Below are 17,833 nucleotides of genomic sequence, written 5' to 3'. Positions count from 1 at the left end.
CTCAGGGTCTGAAAGCAGCCAGGCTCCCTGATTGCCATGAGGTTTTAATATTCTAATAAAATGTTTTCAGCAACATTAGACAAGCACCGAAACCTCTCTGAAGCTTGGTTTTAAATATGACACTGAATTCCATGTGCATCCCGGTGCAAAGTCTGCCAAGAAGGGATGTTTCACTTGTCACCTCATTTTGTAATTCCACAGCCCCCAGGAACCGGTGCTGCCGACCCCACTCACGAATGGATCAGGCCTTGCTGAGGCCGCACACACCACACACAGGGCCTAGGCAGGACCTCGCAGCCAACCCCATGCCGACCGTCAGAATGGGCTCTCACTGGAGCCAGGCATGGAGGAGAGTGGCGGGCCCACCCCTTGTGCGTGGTTCAGGGCAGCCACGCACTCCCACCCAAGCAGCTACTCTCTCCCTGTCTGGAGAGGCCGGCGTGGCTGGTCTGTTTCCCACAGTATGTTTTTCATTTAAAAGTACAACAAACAGAACTCCCACCTGCTTTTTAAACAAGGCAGGTATAACAAGTCTAAGAAAAGCGTGTCAGACTCACAAGGCATATGATGTGTGTGTACCCGCACATGTGATATGAAGTTGTGTTTTTCCATTTTTCTTTGTATTTTTCCTTTATTGCTGCAGAAAACTGGAGACACGCAGACAAGCACCAAGGAGGAAACAAAAGCCACATCATCAACTAACCATGTGACTCCTGTTCTGGACACAGTCTATCCAGTGCTTTCTAGGCAAATTATAGGTCCTCGCTGTAGGTACTGCTTTAGGAATGGTTCTCAGCACCTGATGTGATATGTTGATCCCCCAGCAAATTAGTCATATTTTACACTACTATTTTTAGAGATGGGCTAGCCTAACTGTATCTCCTCATCCCTGACCATCTGTCAGGGGCTTTCAGCTGGTATCTGGGTTTTCTGTTTATCAACACCCAGCACCCTTTCTAATAAATGATTCTTTACATCCATGATTCCTTAGGATAAACTTCTAGACACTGAACCGCCATGGCCGAGGGTACACACATCTTTAAAATTTTTCAAACACCTCAACCAATGGCCACCCCTCGGTGAGTGCATTAGGAGCTGTGTATGCAGAGTGCACCTCCCTGCAGGCTTCAGGCCCCCGCCCCCTTGCTCACATCTTGGTCCCACCACCTCTTGGCTGAGAGACCCCGTGCATAAATTTCTTATTCTCTCCATTCTCAACGTCCTCACCTGTAAAAGAGGGAAGAACTGTCCTGACAGGGCTGATAGGGCTGTGGTCAAGATTCCATGAGACAGGTATAGAAGGCATTTCTCAGGTCATTTACCACAAATATCACTAGGTCACCCTTTCCCATAACGGCCTCCCTGTCTCCAAACTCGCCTTTCCAACTCATAAGCCAGAGGTGCCAGAGTCACCGCTAACCAGGGATCTGATTGCATTAGTTACTGCTCAAACCCTTGGACAATTAGGCAGAGTGAAAGAAGCTGGACTCAAAGGCTGCTCACTGTATAACTCCACTTATACAACATTCTGGAAGAGTCTATAAGGACGGAAAACAGATCTGTGAATGCTGGGGCGGGGAGGTGGGGGAAGGACCTGACTCCAGAGAGACACAAGGAAATCTGTGGAATTATGGAAGTTTTCCATATTTCCATTTGGTGGTCGTTACATGACTATGTTTTGAAACTCATAGAACAGGACATTAAAATGGGTGAACTTTCCTGATCACAAATTATACCTCAGGAGATCTCACTTAAAAACAAACAACAACCCTGCAGAGAAGGAAGTCTAAGCCGTGTGGTCTGGTGTTCCAGGCCTTGTCTCCTGGCCAGCTGCTTTCCTTCCCATTTCTCGCTTACTCCAAGATCTGGCACATACAGAACGCCCTCCGCACCTGCAGGCCCAACCAGGGTCCACACCAAACCTAAAGCCCCGGCCAAGGCTGCTGGCCTGCTGTTCTCCAAACAAACCCTGTGTTCAGACTCCAGGACCCAAATCCTCCTCTGCTCTCTCAGATCCTCCTTCTCCTGCTTCTGGGAGGCCTGCCTGGACTACCGGTAAGTAAAGATTAACCCCTCCTTCCTCTGCGTCAAAGGTTCTCAATTCTGGCTGCACAAGAATTACCTGAGCAGTTGTCAGAAGCATGGATCCATGCCCTCCCTCCCACCCCAAAAGATTCTGATGTAACTGGGCAGGTGTGGGGACAGACACTGGGGTTTTGTTTCGCTCTGTTTTTTTTTTTTTTTCTTAAAGAATCCCAGGCTCAGAAATGAAAGAGGGAACATCATGCAAATCCAGAGACGTTAAAAGGATAATAAAGGAATATTATAAACAATTTTATGCCAACAACTTTGACAACTTAGGAGAAATGAGCAGATTCCTTGAAACACACAAATCACCAGGACTGACTCAAAAAGAAATAGAGGGACTTCCCTGGGGGCACAGTGGTTAAGAATCCACCTGTCGATGCAGGAGACACGGATTCGAGCCCTGGTCCGGGAATATCCCACATGCTGCGGAGCAACTAAGCCTGTGCACCACAACTACTGAGCCCACATGCCACAACTACTGAAGCCCATGCTCCTAGAGCCCGTGCTCCACAACAAGAGAAGCCACCGCAATGAGAAGACCGCGCGCTGCAACAGAGAGTAGCCCCCACTCGCCTGCAGCAACAAAGACCCAACACAGCCAAAAATTAATAATAAATAATAAATTTATTAAAATAAATAAATAAATTTATAAAAAAGAAGAATTAGAAAGTCTTAATAGCCCTATATCAATAAACTGAATTCATAATTAAAAACCCTCCCCATAAAGAAAATCCAGGATTGCTTCACTAATAAATTCTATCAAATATTTAAGGAAGAAACAATGCCAATCCTACACAAACTCTTTTTTAAAAATAAATTTATTAAAAAAAATAATAATAAATAAATAAATAAATTTATTTATTTATTATTTTTGGCCGCATTGGGTCTTCACTGCTGCGCACGGGCTTTCTCTAGTTGCGGCAAGCAGGGGCTACTCTCCATTGCGGTGCATGGACTTCTCATTGCAGTGGCTTCTCCTGTGGCAGAGCATGGGCTCTAGGCGCGCGCGCTTCAGTAGTTGTGGCACACGGGCTTCAGTAGTTGTGGTTCGCGAGCTGTAGAGCGCAGGCTCAGTAGCTGTGGCGCACGGGCTTAGCTGCTCCGCGGCGTGTGGGATCTTCCCGGACCAGGGCTAGAACCCATGTCCCCTGCATTGACAGGCGGATTCTTAACCACTGCACCACCAGGAAAGCCCACAAACTCTTAAAATAATAATAAATGAAGAGGGAACACTTCCCAAATCATTGTGTGGGGCCAACATTACCCTGATACAGAAACCAGACAGAGGTATTACAGGAAAAGAATACAATATCCCTCATGAATATAGTTATAAGTAAACCTTAACAGAATTGTAGCAAATTGAATATAGCAATACATAAAAAGGATTATACATCATGACCAACTGGGGTTTGTGCCAGGAGTGCAAGGTTGTTTAACATTCAAAAATTAACTCATGTAATTCAGCATATTTAATAAGAAAAAAAGAGGAAAAACCATATGATTATCTCAACAGATACAGAAAAAAAGCATATAACAAAATTCAACATCCACTCCTGATAAAAACTCCATGCAAACTAGAAAACTTCCTTAACCTCAAAATAAAAAGGCATTGGACTTCCCTGGTGGCGCAGTGGTTAAGAATCCACCTGCCAATGCAGGGGACACAGGCTTGAGCCCTGGTCCAGAAAGATCCCACATGCCGCAGAGCAACTAAGCCCATGTGCCACAAATACTGAGCCTGCCTGCCACAACTACTGAAGCCCGTGCGCCTAGAGCCCGTGCTCCACAACAAGAGAAGCCACCGCAATGAGAAAACCACACACCACAACGAAGAGTAGCCCCCGCTGGCCGCAACTAGAGAAAGCCCGCATGCAGTAATGAAGACCCAACAGAGCCAAAAATAAATAAATAAATAAAAAGAAAAGGCATCTATATAAAATCTTCACCTAACACCATATTTAATGAAAAGACAAGTTCTTTCTTCCTAAGATTGGGAACAGGTAAGAATGCCCACTGTCACCACTTCTGTTAAACATCCTAGACAATGGAATAAAAGAAAAAGAAATAAAAAGCATTTTAACTGGAAAGACAGAAGTAAAATGGTCCCTATTTGTAACTGTCATTATCTTTGTGCAAAAATCTTGAAGGACTACAGAAAAGCTACTCAAACAAATAAGTAAATTTAGAAAGGTGATAGAATAAACAATATAAAAATCCATTGTATTTCTTTATAGTATAATAAACAATTAGAAAATAAAAAATGTTTAAATCCATTTATAACATTCAAAACCATAAAATACTTATGAATAAATTTGATTAAATATGTATAAGACCTACAGTGACTGCTACAAATCACTGCTGAGAAAAATGAAGAAAGGCAAACACAGACAGAAAGGTAGTCCATGATCGCTGACTGAGGCTCAATATTGTTAAAATTTCTACATTACCCGAGTTGATCTAAGGAGTTAACGCAACCCCAGTCAAAATCGAAGCAGGCTTTTTCGTAGAAGGACTGGTAAGCTGATTTTAAATTTATATGGAAATGCAAAGGCTAGACAACACAATTTTGAAAAGGAAGTACAATTGGTAGTCTCACTATCTGACTTCAGGAATTACTACACAGCAAGTCATGAATACAGAGTGGTTCTAGGGTCAATGGTGAATAAGCCAAAACAGACCAGAATTGAGCCTGAAACAAAGTCACACAGATTCTCAATTACTTTTCAAACATGATGCCAATAATTCTGTGGAGAAAGGACAGTTTCTTTAACAAATGGCACTGGAACAACTGGCTATCCACACTCAAAACAATAAACCTCAGTTCTTAGCTCTTTCCAGTTAACAGGTAACTCAATATAGATAACAGATCTAAACGTAAAGGCTAAAACCATAATGTTTTCAGAAGAAAACACAGGAGAAAATCTTTATGACTATGGGCGAGGCAAAGTTTCTTATATAGGACACAAAAAGCCTAAACTACTAAAAATAATTGATATAACTGGACTTAAAACTAAAAATATATGCCCTTTGGGAGATACCATTTTTTAATATTTATTTACTTATTTAATTTTTGGCCACGTCGGGCCTTAGTTGCAATGTGCAGGATCTTTCGTTGCAGCATGCGGGCCTCTCTCTAGTGGTGGTGTGGGCTCCAGAGTGTGTGGGCTCTGCAGCTGTGGCACGCGGGCTTAGCTGCCCTGCGGCATGTGGGATCTTACCTCCCTGACCAGGGATTGAACCTGTGTCCCCTGCATTGGAAGACGGATTCTTAACCACTGGACCACCAGGGAAGTCCCAAGGAGATATCATTAATAAAGTAAAAAGGTAAGCCACAGACTGAGAGAAAGTATTTGCAATACAAATATCTAACAAAGAACTTGAATCCAGAATATGTAAAGAACTCTTAGAACTCAAATATATGAAGACAAATAGCCCAATTTAAAAGTCAGCAGATTTGGGGCTTCCCTGGTGGCACAGTGGTTGAGAATCTGCCTGCCAATGCAGGGGACTCGGGTTTGAGCTCTGGTCCGGGAAGATCCCACATGCCGCGGAGCAACTGGGCCCATGAGCCACAGCTGCTGAGCCTGCATGTCTGGAGCTTGTGCTCCACAACAAGAGAGGCCGCGATAGTGAGAGGCCCGCGCACCGCGATGAAGAGTGGCCCCCGCTTGCCACAACTAGAGAAAGCCCTCGCACAGAAATGAAGACCCAACACAGCCATAAATAAATAAATTAATTAATTTAAAAAAAAAACCAGCCCCTGTTTCTACATCATAGCCCGCCAGGCCTTTCAACTAAGAGTCTGGTAGGTAGTTAGTTAATCTGGTAAGTTAGTTAGTTTCAACTAAGAGTCAGGGTAAGTCCTGAGCATCTCTTTAGGGGAAAAAAAAAAAAAAAGTCAGCAGATTTGAACAAAAACGTAAAATAATAAATACAAATAGCTACTAAATACAGGAAAAGATACTCAACTAGAATGTCCATGATCCAACACAACTCCCACTAGAATAGCTAAAATTAAAAAGACTGACAACAGCAAGTGTTGGCAAGGATGTGAAATAACTGTGCTCGCACATTAGCAGTAGGGATGTAAAATGATACAGCCACTTTGGAAAACGGTTTGCCAGTTTCTTATGAAATTAAAGATACACTTACCACACAACCCCACAATTCTACTGTTAAGTAGTTACTCAAGAGAAATGAAAACACCTGTCTGCACCCAGATGTGCATACGAATGAATACAGCATTTTTTATTTTTTATTTTATTTTTTTTTTTTTTTTTGCGGTACGTGGGCCTCTCACTGCTGTGGCCTCTCCCGTTGCGGAGCACAGGCTCCGGAAGCGCAGGCTCAGCGGCCATGGCTCACGGGCCCAGCCGCTCCGCAGCACGTGGGATCTTCTCAGACCGAGGCACAAACCCTCGTCCCCTGCATCAGCAGGCGGACTCCCAACCACTGTGCCACCAGGGAAGCCCTATATCTTTTTTATAGTGGTAAAATACACATAACATAAAATTTACTACTTTAACCATTTTAAAGGGTATGCAACCATCACCACTATCTAGTTCCAGAACATTTTCATCAGCTCCAAAGGAAAGCCCGTACATATTAAGCAGTCGCTCCCATTCTCCCCTGCTCCAAGCCCCGGCAACCACTAATCTGCTTTCTGACTCTGTAGATTTGCCTATTCTGGATATTTTGTATGAATGGAATCATGCAACACGTGCACTTTTACGTCTGACTATTTTTACTTAGCATAATGTTTTCAAGGGTCATCCATGTTGCAGCACGCGTCAGTACCTCATTCCTTTTCCAGCTAAGTAATATTCCATTGTCTAGAGGGACCACATTTATTTATTCATTCATCCACTAATAGGCATTTGGGTTGGTTCCCAAATTGTGAACAGTGCTGCTATGAACAGTGGTAAACAAGTTTTTGTCTGAATATCTATTTTCAATTCTTTTGGGTATTTACCCAGGAGTAGAATTGCTGGGTCATATGACAGTTCTATATTTAACTTTTGGAGGAATCTCTGTTTTCCAAAGTTGCTCTACCATTTTACATTCTCAAAGCAATGTATGAAATTTATAATTTCTCCATATGCTCACCAACACTTATTATTTCCCTTTTTTTTGATAAAAACCATTCTGGTGAGACGGAAGTGGTATCTCACTGAGGTTTGGATTTGCACTTCCCTAGTGACTAATGACGCTGAGCATCTTTTCATGTGCTTATTTGTCATTTGCCTACCTTCTTTGGAGATATAATACGTTCGCTCATGTTTCAACTGGTTGTTTTTCCTTTTGTGTTGAGTTGTAGCTCACAGCACTTTTATTCACAACAACCTCGAACAGGAAGCAATCCAAACATCCACCAACAGGTGAATTAACTAATAAACCATGGTACACCCACGTGTACCAAATTTCAAAAACATGCCAAGGGAAAGAAGCTAGACACAGAGTCTACAATACATGCTTCCATTTTGAAACTCTTGAAGAAACAAATCTCATAATAGTCTAATTTCGGCAGATCAGTGATTGCTTGGGTGGAGGGCTGATTGCAAAGAGGCAACAGGAAATTTGGGGAGGGCTCACAAGCTAAACAATCTCTGTTGCAACTGCTCAACTCCGGCTGACAGTGGCCAGGGATGGTGTGGGTGCATGAATGTGTGAGGTGCACTTGACCTGCAGGCCAGAGTTCACCCACTCCTGGCGGTTGCATAACTGTGTACCTTTGTCAAAACTCACTGAACAGGGTACTTAAAACAGTACCTTTTACTGTACGTAAATTATGCCTCAATAATACTGGTTAACGAAACATTGTTTCTACAGGCAAACACCCCAAGTCTAATGGACATCCAGAGTGAGGCCCACAGCCCTGCCTCTGTCCTCCTGTCTGCCCTCCAGAGTGCAGCCCACAAGGGCAGGCTGTGCTTAGCCCAGCCTTGGGTGGCCTATTAAAACCAGAGCTTCTGATTCAGGGGGTCTGGGGTAGAGGTGAAAACCTGCACTTGTGGCAAGTTCAGGGGATGTGATGCCGCTGGCATAGGAACCACTCCTGCAGATGGGTTCTCTCTCTCATTCACGTAGCGTTCAGTGGATATGGAATTAAGGCAGTGTTGCAGATAACACGCAGGTCCTCGCTAGTGAATGGGGCCTATATATAGGAAATGCCAGGCTAACATCAGGAGGGAAATGCTCACATTCTGGCTGTGAGGACACAGCCCCACTTTCAGCCTCTGTTTCTGGCCAGGCCCATCAGGCCAGTGGACCTGGCCCCCCTTCACCCTTCTCCTGCCCCGCACAGGTGTCCTCTCAGCCAGGAGGGCATCCACCCCTTGCCCAGGAGCCTAGCAAACTCAGCTCTCCAGGCCTTCTGTGCTCACCACCCAAGAGCGCTCCATCGCCCCTGGGCACCCACTGCGGTACTCAGAGGCTCTGCTGTCACAAACTTCCATAACCATTCTCTGAGGCCCTGGCTCCTCTCCCCTGTCTGCATACCTCAGGGCCAAGCAGAGGGGCAGTGCACACTAGAGCCAATGAAAGTTTGCTTGCGGGGGAACAGCTGGCCTCCCATCTGTCCCTATCAGACGACTTGGGCAAGGGCCCCACCCCACTTTCTTCATCACTCTTCCCCTCTACCCCGTCCTTCCCTTCAGGACAGAAACCTGAAACATAAGCCTTCTCTCAAATCCTTATGCCCATCAGCTCCTCCCCATTTGTCAGCGCCCCGTTCACAGCAAAATTCTCGAAAAAGTTACCGACGCTTGCTGTCCTGAGCTCTCCTTCTCCCCCCTTTCCTGGCCCACTGCTCCCCTATACCTCTCATCGGGACACTGATGACCTCCATGTTGCTAAGGTCAATTCTCCAAGGATAATTCTCAGTCCTGGCCTAACTGGACTCCTTGGCCAGGCAGCCACTCCTCCCCATGCATGATCTGCCCATGGCCCTGGATGCCCCTGACACCTCTGGCTTTCTCCTGCCCTGATAGCACTCCTTCTTGGTCCCTTGACTTTGGACCTCTCCTCTCCTCCATCCATCCAACTCTCCTGCCATCTTGTGCTGACTTAGCTTTAAAAATCACACCTGTGTGCCGGCAGTAGCCAGGTTGATTGCCGGGCCCAGGCCACTCCCCCAAACTCCAGCCTCACTTGCCTGAAAAGCCCCTCACCACCAGCACATGGACAGCAACGGAGCTCACAGGTACTATCTGGAGAGCCAGCAACCCTCCCGAATTCCCCACAACTGCTCTGCCCACAGACAGTCCATCTCAGGATGATGCCCACTCCACCCTTCAGGTTGCCTGAGCCAAGAATCTCGAGGTCACCTTGCACTCCTCTATTGCTCCAATCATCCTGTTGGCTCCATCTTCACAACATACCAGAATCTAGCCAAACCCACCACCTGCATGGGGCTGCTCCTGCGCTCCAGCCTCACCCGCCCCCTGGTCTTGCTACAGTGTGCTGGGATGTCCCCCTGGGTCACTCCTCACCTCCTCCATCAGCCCACCAAGCCACCTAATTTCAAATCTCAAACTCCCCCAAACTGCTGTCTCCCTTGAGCACCTGGACCCCACAATAGCACTATGGCCCCGATGCATGACATTCTGACTTATTTCTTCTCCTTAGCCTTCCATCACCCGCTACTTGACCATAAGTGCCAAGTTGGCAGAGCCTTCTGTCTCTTGGTTTCTTGCTGCAACTGGAGCTCAATAAACATTTGCTGGGGGAAATGGTGAGACTCCATGAAGTGGACAAATCTGCGAGTTGAAAGGGGGCTTAAAGGTATCTAATTCCTTCACCTCAAGAAAGATGAATGATGGGACCTCACCTACAAAGGACACAGACCTCCTGTGTGCCCTGAATGCCCAGACAGCACAGCTCTACTTGGGCAGGATCCCTAAGGCCTCTGGGAAGCACTAAGATGCAAGGAACACGTCTGATCTCAATGGGAAAATGGGCTGTGTATTTACAGCCCGTTCTGATGGCAGGCGGCTTACGGCCACACAGACAAGACCCCAGGCTCAGAGCAGAGCCACCCTGCTGCAGGCCTGGCTGTGCCCTCCCACAGCCACGGAAAATACTAGTAAACAACAACAACAAACAAAACTCCCTAACACACGGTGAGAACAAAGTGGGGTCCAGCTGAGGCCCTTATTCAGGGCAGGCCCCCAGGAACGTAGTGTCCTTGCAAACAAAATCAAAACACGCATCAGAGCCAAACAACACCCAAACGCTAGATCAAAGCAGATTACATTCTGGTGCTTAAGCAACTCAAATTTCTTGCAATAGGACAGGAAAATAGAAAAAAAAAAAAAACTTAGGATCCCAGAAAACTTGTACTTTTTTACTTTGTGGATATAGGATTTTTATGCTTTTTTGTTGGTATAAGATTAAAGTGACTTAACATACCCTCTACTAAAAGAAAAAACAGCAACTGCTAAAAATGTGTGGGACAGCCCCACAGTGGCAGGTCATCCAACTAGCAGTGGAAATCCACCCACGAAGGCCCTGGACCGTCTTTGCTTTTGTTTCTGGGCCAAGTGCCATGGAAGGGAAGGTGGTTCTCCATTTAAAACAGGACTGTGGTGGGTCTGAGCTGAGGGCTTTCCCCATCCCACGGCCCAGGACCAGGATGGTCCCTCAGCTTACTGCCCCCATTGAGAGATGATGTTGCTGTTTAATTTTCAGGGTTTGGGTCTTGTCTCCGCTATTGCCGAGGTCAGGGTATCAATGTCTCTTTTTCATGGCCCACAGATCACATACTCAGAGCATCAGTGACTATCGATTCATTGAATGCCTCATTTAAGCCACATCATCCGTTATTAAGTTGTGTAGGAACATGAATTCCTACAACTCAAATCCATTTAGAATTTAGATTTAGAAATTTAATATTTAAAATAGGCTATTCTATTCCCTAATGGAGACCCCTGCTTAAAAATACATTTTATCATTACAAAAATAATCCCACTGTAAAAGAAACAAACCACACAGAAGTACATGGGGTTGAAAGGACAGGTTCCCCTTGCTCCTCCCGCCCTCCCCCTTCTCAACCCTCCCTCAACACACAAGCACACACACTCACATGCACACACACATCCTTCCCTCCCACCCCTGTTGCTAGCTGGACAGTCACTCTTGCTTGGAGCTATGTCCTTAGAGCCTGGAGCAGTGCCTGTCCCACTCATCCACAGTGGCACTCCATCATCATCTATTCAATACACAGCGTCTGTCCTTCCAGATGCTTCTACACCTTATTACCTACACATGCATAAAAGGAGTCATTCCATACAGTCTACACTAAGGAGCAGTGTTTTCACTTAATACACAGGCACTTCTTTTAAAGTAACCCTCAACTATTTCATGAAGTGAAGGATCCTATGGCATTCTGGGGTGGGGGGGAATGGGATTCTTAGATTATTAACTTTTTTACGGTAAAGAATTTCAAAAATACACAGAAGTGGCCTGAACAGAATAAAGAACTCTCAGGTATGGTCACCCAGAGCCAACAACCATCTAACCATGGACAATCCTGCCCCTCCACCACCCCACCCCACCCCAACCCGTGCTGAGATCTGAAACAGATCTCAAATGCTGTATCATTTCCTCTGAAAATAACTCCAGTATCTATCACTAAAGGCTAAAGATTGCTTCAACGTAACCTCAATGCTGTTTCTAAGGAATATAATTATCCTTTAAAATCATCATTCACTCAACAAATGTCCAACTGTCTCATAAATACCATAATTTTTGAAAGGAGTGATTCTTGGGTCAAGAATCACTTTCACGCAGTCTCTACTTTCATAGACAGCATCTTGAGACTATCACAGCAAATAAGGGACCATGTCCCAGTGGAGGATCACAAGGCACGCTGGAAGGCAGTTATGGGGGAACGACACCTGGGCTGCTGTGATGCCTGGCCCAGGTACTACCCTGCCAGGTAAACGTTCATGCACTCGGGAAGGGTCAGGCAGCTGGAAAGTGAGCCACTCCAAGGAACTGGGATGAGCCAATTTGCCTATCCCAAAGGTCACCTTAGTTGACGTACCGAAAAACGCCATCCCAGCTCCAGGTGAGGCCCACTTACACACTGTCTCCACTTGACTGAATCAACAGTTATTTCCTCTTAATAAATCTCCACTTCCCCACATCACCTCTTGACAGCAGGCAGGCTGAAATGGCCATGAGTTGTGCTGAGTGAGTCTCCAGTGCAGAGGAGCCTGCCCAACCGGCCTGCTCTCGGGTGACGCCCCGCGACATCCTCAAGTGGCCACGGGCCCTAGTGGCACGGGTGGAGCTGGGGAGGCTGCACCTGCCAAGCCCCAGGAAGGACGGTAGTCTTTCTTCCAGCAACCACCCTCAACAGTCAACTGATGGCAAGTTCATTTGTATATTTTTACATGGCCAGCTTCACCCCACAGCACCCTGCAGGCCTGGACAGTTACCTGGCCACTGCTATCACTCTCAGAAAAGCCTGGGGATGGGGGACTGGGGGCACTGGGAAGCACCACCTGCCACATCACCTTCCCAGGAGTTCTTTTGATCAAACAAATTCTTAGCATGAGGGGAAGGTTGCTGTTAATTATGGAACAATCAGAAAGCCAATTCATTTACACAGCAGCAGGGGCCTAACCCAGGGACACTGGGGACTCCTGCTGGTGGGGAGGGAACATGGGTCCAAACTGCCAACCCAAGAGCTCTGGCCCCAGGCTCATCAGACAGAACAAGGGGTTAGGAAGAGGCTCCTGGCCACCATCCCGGCCGAACCCCCCCCTCCCCCCACCAGAAATGGAACCCAGAGGGAGGGGAGGGAAGCCTGGGCCTGTCCATGCTCAGTGTGGGAGAGGCAGGCTCCCTCTAGAAGCACAGAGGACCAGCAAGAAAACCACTGATCTCTGCAACACATTATTGATTTTGCTATGTGCTGGCACCAGTGGATGGTCCTCCCCCCTCACTCAGAGCCAGCCATCAGTGTGCACTCCCAAGCACTGGCCTAGACATCCCTGCCTGGTGTGGGGAAGGCACTTGAGATGAAACCCGCCTTGGCTGACCCACAGGGAACAGACCACGAGTGAATCATTAAGGAGTCATTAAGGTCATCTCCCTGCCCCCAGACCCACTGGACAGCTGTGTGGTGTGGCGTTGCCCCCTACTCCTGAGCCGGGGTGGATGCACCATCTGCCGGGACCCTGAGCAAGCCTGCCAGAGCACCCCGGTTACCAGTGGAGGGTCTCTGAAAGGTTGTATTTTCCAACAATCAAAGGGAGTCAGTTCCCATGTCAGCTCGGGGTCCTGTAACATGGTGAAAGAGTGGAACTGGGCAGGGCTGCCTCTCAGTGCCAGCAATTAGTTTTTATTTCTTTATTTGGTTTACCTGCTGGTTGTATTACAAACACTTTTTTGTTCAATCTGAAGGTCCAGCCTCTTGGGGGGGACAGTCCTTGTCCACAGAAATACCCCAGCGTGTCCCTCACCATCCCCTCATTCTTGTAGGTTTTATCCCTGGTGCCTGGAGTACTCAGAGCAGGCCTGCTTTATTTTTCTTTATTCTTGGAGACGTTATGCACAGACACCAACGGTTCAAGTGACAATCGGGGCATTATCTCTACCAGAATCCTGGCCTCAGCACTGGCCGAGGCAGTCTGTTTCTGGGACACAGTAAACATTCCCAAATAACGGCCCTCAGGCAGCCAGAAGGCAGGCCGCAGGCCTGGGGCAGATATGAGGTGACAGGTCACCGATGTCACTTTACCCCTTGGAAAGGAAACTTCCGCTCAGTGGCGCCTAGTGGATTTGAATAGACTCAGAACAGGGGAGCCAGGCACTTGGCCACAGTCACCAAGTCCTAGATGTGCTTAACATAAAGGGAGGTTTTCAAATCAAAAGCAGAACAACTTCGCATCGCAAACGCTCCAGAAAGCAGGTCCCTGCCCTTGACAATGAGGCCTAGGCCTCATTTTCGGTGAACTGCTCACCTCCAGACTCCCATGCACCCCACCTCCAATACTAAATCAAATAAACGAAGAGGATCACCACGACCCAACTCTCTTTTCCATGTTTGTATTGGCAAAACCCCAGTGGATTCAGCCTCCTGCAGCTCACCAAGCGGCTGCAACAGGTGCAGCCCTGAGCTAAGGCTGCTGATTCTCCTTGGCTGTTCTAGAATCACGCAGCCAAAACCCTAAAGGAAGCCGAGGCCTGCAGCATTCATCACCAGGGACCCGACCTGCCCCACCTGTCTGAGTGCGCGGCTCCAGGTCCAGCGCCCAGGATCCGCGGCCTCGGAGACAGAAATAGAAGCCGCGGGGCCTGGCCAGGCCCGAATGGCCAGAGTGGGGCGGGGGCCGGGAGGACAGGATCGGCGGGCCTGGCCGAACGCACCGCCCCCGCCCCTGGGCAGGGTTGGCCACGCGCCCCGAGCCCCCAGCGCCGCCCCAAAGCCGCCGAGCCACCTGCGCGCCGGGGCAGGGAAGGAGCCGAGCAGGGGAGGGGTCCTGGGGGTCCAGGGTGGAGACTCCGGGAGGGGTCCGGGGAGGAGTCAGGGACCTCCGGGAACGGGACTCCGTGAGGGTCCGGGGGTCCGGGGAGGAGTCACGGGGCTTCGGGTCGGGGGCTCCGGGAGGGCTCTGGGGACCGGCCCGGGGAGGGTCTCGCCGCCCCCACGCACCTGCCCGGCCCGCGCCCTCCCTCTGCCCAACGGCCCTTACCTGGCGCGGTGCGTCCTGGCCGCGCGGACCAGAGGTGCCCGGCCCAGAGAGCGCGGGCGTAGGAATGATGGCGGCAGCAGCGGCGGCGGCGGCGGCGGCGGCGGAGGCGGCCGGCTCTCAGGCCCGGCGCGGAGGGGCGACGCGGCCAGGCTGCGCGGGGATGCTGCGGCGCGCGAGGGCGCGGAGGCCGGCGCGGGAGGGAGGGCATGGGGTGGTGCGCAGGCCCCTCCTCTGCTCCCCTCCTCCCCTTCCCGCCTCCTCTCTCGTCCCTCCCCCTCTCCTCTGCCTCCTCCTACTCCCCGCCCGGCTCTCCGCCCTCTTCCTCTCTCCCCTAGCCTCTCCGTCCCTCCCCTTTTCCCTCCCCTTTCTTCACCTTCCTCTACTCCTCCCTGCCCCCCTCCCCCGCTGGCCCGTACCACCTCCCAGCTACACACTTTCCCTCTGTCCTCTTCCCTCCCCATCTCCCACCTTCGTCTCCTATCCCCCAGGCTCCCAGAGGCTAACCCCTGCCCTGGCCAGTTCTCTGCTGGGTCCAACACAGGTTATGGTGAAGTGCCCAGTTACCCCCTCCTCACCACCTGCTAATGGAGCAGCTTGCCCCATCTGGGAGCCTGACCTGACCCCACCCTTTCCAGGCCCCGCCAAATCTCCAAGGTTTCTCCCGCAGGGCCTGGTGCAGCTGTGTTGGGGACCTGCACACTGTGTGGACAAAGCATGTGGGCTCCCAGGACACTTGCTCCTTTGCTTCCAAGCAAATCTGATTTGTATAAGAATACTCCAAACCAAACCTCCTGCTATTTTTCCAGGGTGAAGCAGGCTGGTACCAATCTAGGATTTGCTGCAGCCCTTCTGTTTGCCCCCATGCCAACTGTTTGTTTTGTGTTCAACATTTGCTATACCCCTGGTGACACACATTTATACTAACCCACAGGTTTGAGGACCTAGGTACCCTCCGAAGACTTCTCCAAACCTTTCTGCCCTGGAGAAAGAAGTGACAGGTCTGGAAGGTGGCTGGCCTGGCCAGTAGGCCTGCTGAGGGATGCTGTCCAGAGAAGGGGGTACAGTTCCCAATGAATGAGCCAGGATTTCCCCATGAGTAGGAGTCAGGGAGCTCTGTCGCGAGGCCTGGCCATAGATCTCCAGGCTGCAGGCACACTCCCAGGGCACCTGAGGCCGCTTTCCTGATACCTACAAGCCACTGAGAGCCAGGGTGAGAGTTTTAAAATGAAGCCATTCCTAAATGATCAGTAGTAGGCCCGAGAGCCTCACTCCCTTCAGGGGCCAGTTGCCTTTCCATGCTGACATTCCAAGAGGCAGGCCTTAGGGCCAGTACACTGATGCAGGGCCAGCAAAACTAAGATGGTGAAGCTAGTGCCAAGGGTGCAGGTAGGGGTTGCCAGGAGCTCACCCCCTTACCCTCTGTAGGTAGAGATCATGACCTGGAATCTGGAATCTGATAGACTCCGGTTTGAGTCCTGGCTCTGATGCTTCCAGGGTGACCCTGTGAGCCCTGTCCCACCCTTCCCAAGGTGAGGATCTCTCCAAGGGTTGCTGAGCATGGAGGAGAGAATCTTGGGTAAAGCCCCCAGGACCATGTGGCCCACATTCATCGTTGGCTACTCTTATGAGAAAGACATGGGGGAGATGTCCCTTCCAAGCTGTCTTCCAGTGGGAGAAGTCTGTGAATCTGTGTTCACCATCTAATTTGGAGTAAAACTTGATGGGAAGAGATTAGGGCAGGGTTGTTTTAACAGCATCCTAGGCCCCAAGAAGGGACCCGTTCTTTGGATCGGTAAAAGCCAGTATTGCAGAGCTGGGGCAGGGTGGGGGTACTCTCCTGTGCTCTTCACTAGTGTGACTCATCCAGAACACGGTGCCCTTGCTTGGGGTCTAAGGACAGCCACCAGCAGGCTGTAGGAGTTGTTGGTAATACGGATGGAATTAGTTGACACATGGGGAGCCTTCAGTCTGGAAGATCCATGTGTGGAGCACAAGATGGTGGAATCCAAATATTTGCAAAGCTGTCCGGGAAGAAGGATTACCCTGCGGGGTTATGAAGGGCAGAACGAGGACAGATGGGTGGAAATTAGATTAGAGAGTCGATTTCCTCCCACTTGTGAGTGCTTCCTGGCAGATCTGCCTGCCAGAGGAGCATGTCCTGCAGGGCCAGCGTCTAGACAGGTTCTGGGACCACCACGGTAAACTGCTGGAGGGGACCTGCAGAAGGGCTGACCCCTGGAACCTCTCCCAGCTGTTAGGCCATGCCACGCTGTCTTTAATAAGGCAACTGCACCCCTGCCTGCTCCCTCTGCAGACAAAGCAAAGGTTGGCCAGGGAAAGAAGAGACTGAGCACGCCTGACACGGAGCCCATGCTTCCGGCTTCAGCACCTTCGACAATCAAAATAAACCTCTCTTGACCTGTTTCCTCATTTGGATAAAGGAGATAGGGGTGGATTCAATGAGATGACAGCACTTTCCCACCACCCAGCACCTGGGAGGGACTCATCCGGATCACACAAACTGACCCAGTTTGTCTTTTCGTTCTTGTTGATGTTTTACATTCTATTATGGGACATTTTAAACTCCTTCAGAAGAATAACCAAAGGAACCCTGTGGACAGGGATGGTAATCTTGTGTCACTTTTGACCCACTCCCTGCCCCCCTCCAATACTAAACTGAAACACATCAAAGACATCCTCTCCACCAATTTGTCTTCCAGCTTCCCCAGAAATGCCAAATGTTTGGATACTTAGGTCATGTTCTGTGAAGTCTCTCTACATTTCCTGTCAGAACCTTGATGCATCTCTGTGTGGATGAGCACAGTGACTGCCTAGATGATATTTAAATCCCACATGAAAAGAAACTCTGTGTCAGTTTACAGGGCACCACTACACTGGGCTTCCACCATGGCCCAAGGGACATGAGGAGAAACACCCATTTCTCCACCTCTGCTCCTCCGTGGGCAGTGGAACTTGTGTGTGGTTGGTTGGGAGCAGTTTTAAAGACCGCCAACACGGTGAGTATTTGAGCAAAGGAGGAA

General features: G+C 49.1%; 1 protein-coding gene across 1 annotated transcript in view; it reads right to left on the bottom strand.

Annotated features, from left to right (window-relative positions):
* The window catches only part of SEMA4D (semaphorin 4D), a 105,286-nt gene extending 90,378 nt beyond the window's left edge, over positions 1-14,908 (bottom strand). The window contains exon 1 of the mRNA XM_079925500.1: positions 14,793-14,908. The gene's annotated coding sequence lies outside the window, so the exon portion shown is untranslated. The remainder of the gene's footprint in view (positions 1-14,792) is intronic.
* Positions 14,909-17,833: the final 2,925 nt, after the last annotated feature.

The sequence above is a fragment of the Stenella coeruleoalba genome (assembly GCF_951394435.1).
Source record: "Stenella coeruleoalba genome assembly, chromosome: 7".
Taxonomy (NCBI): Eukaryota; Metazoa; Chordata; class Mammalia; order Artiodactyla; family Delphinidae; genus Stenella; species Stenella coeruleoalba.
This window is presented reverse-complemented; position numbering and strand designations above follow the sequence as displayed.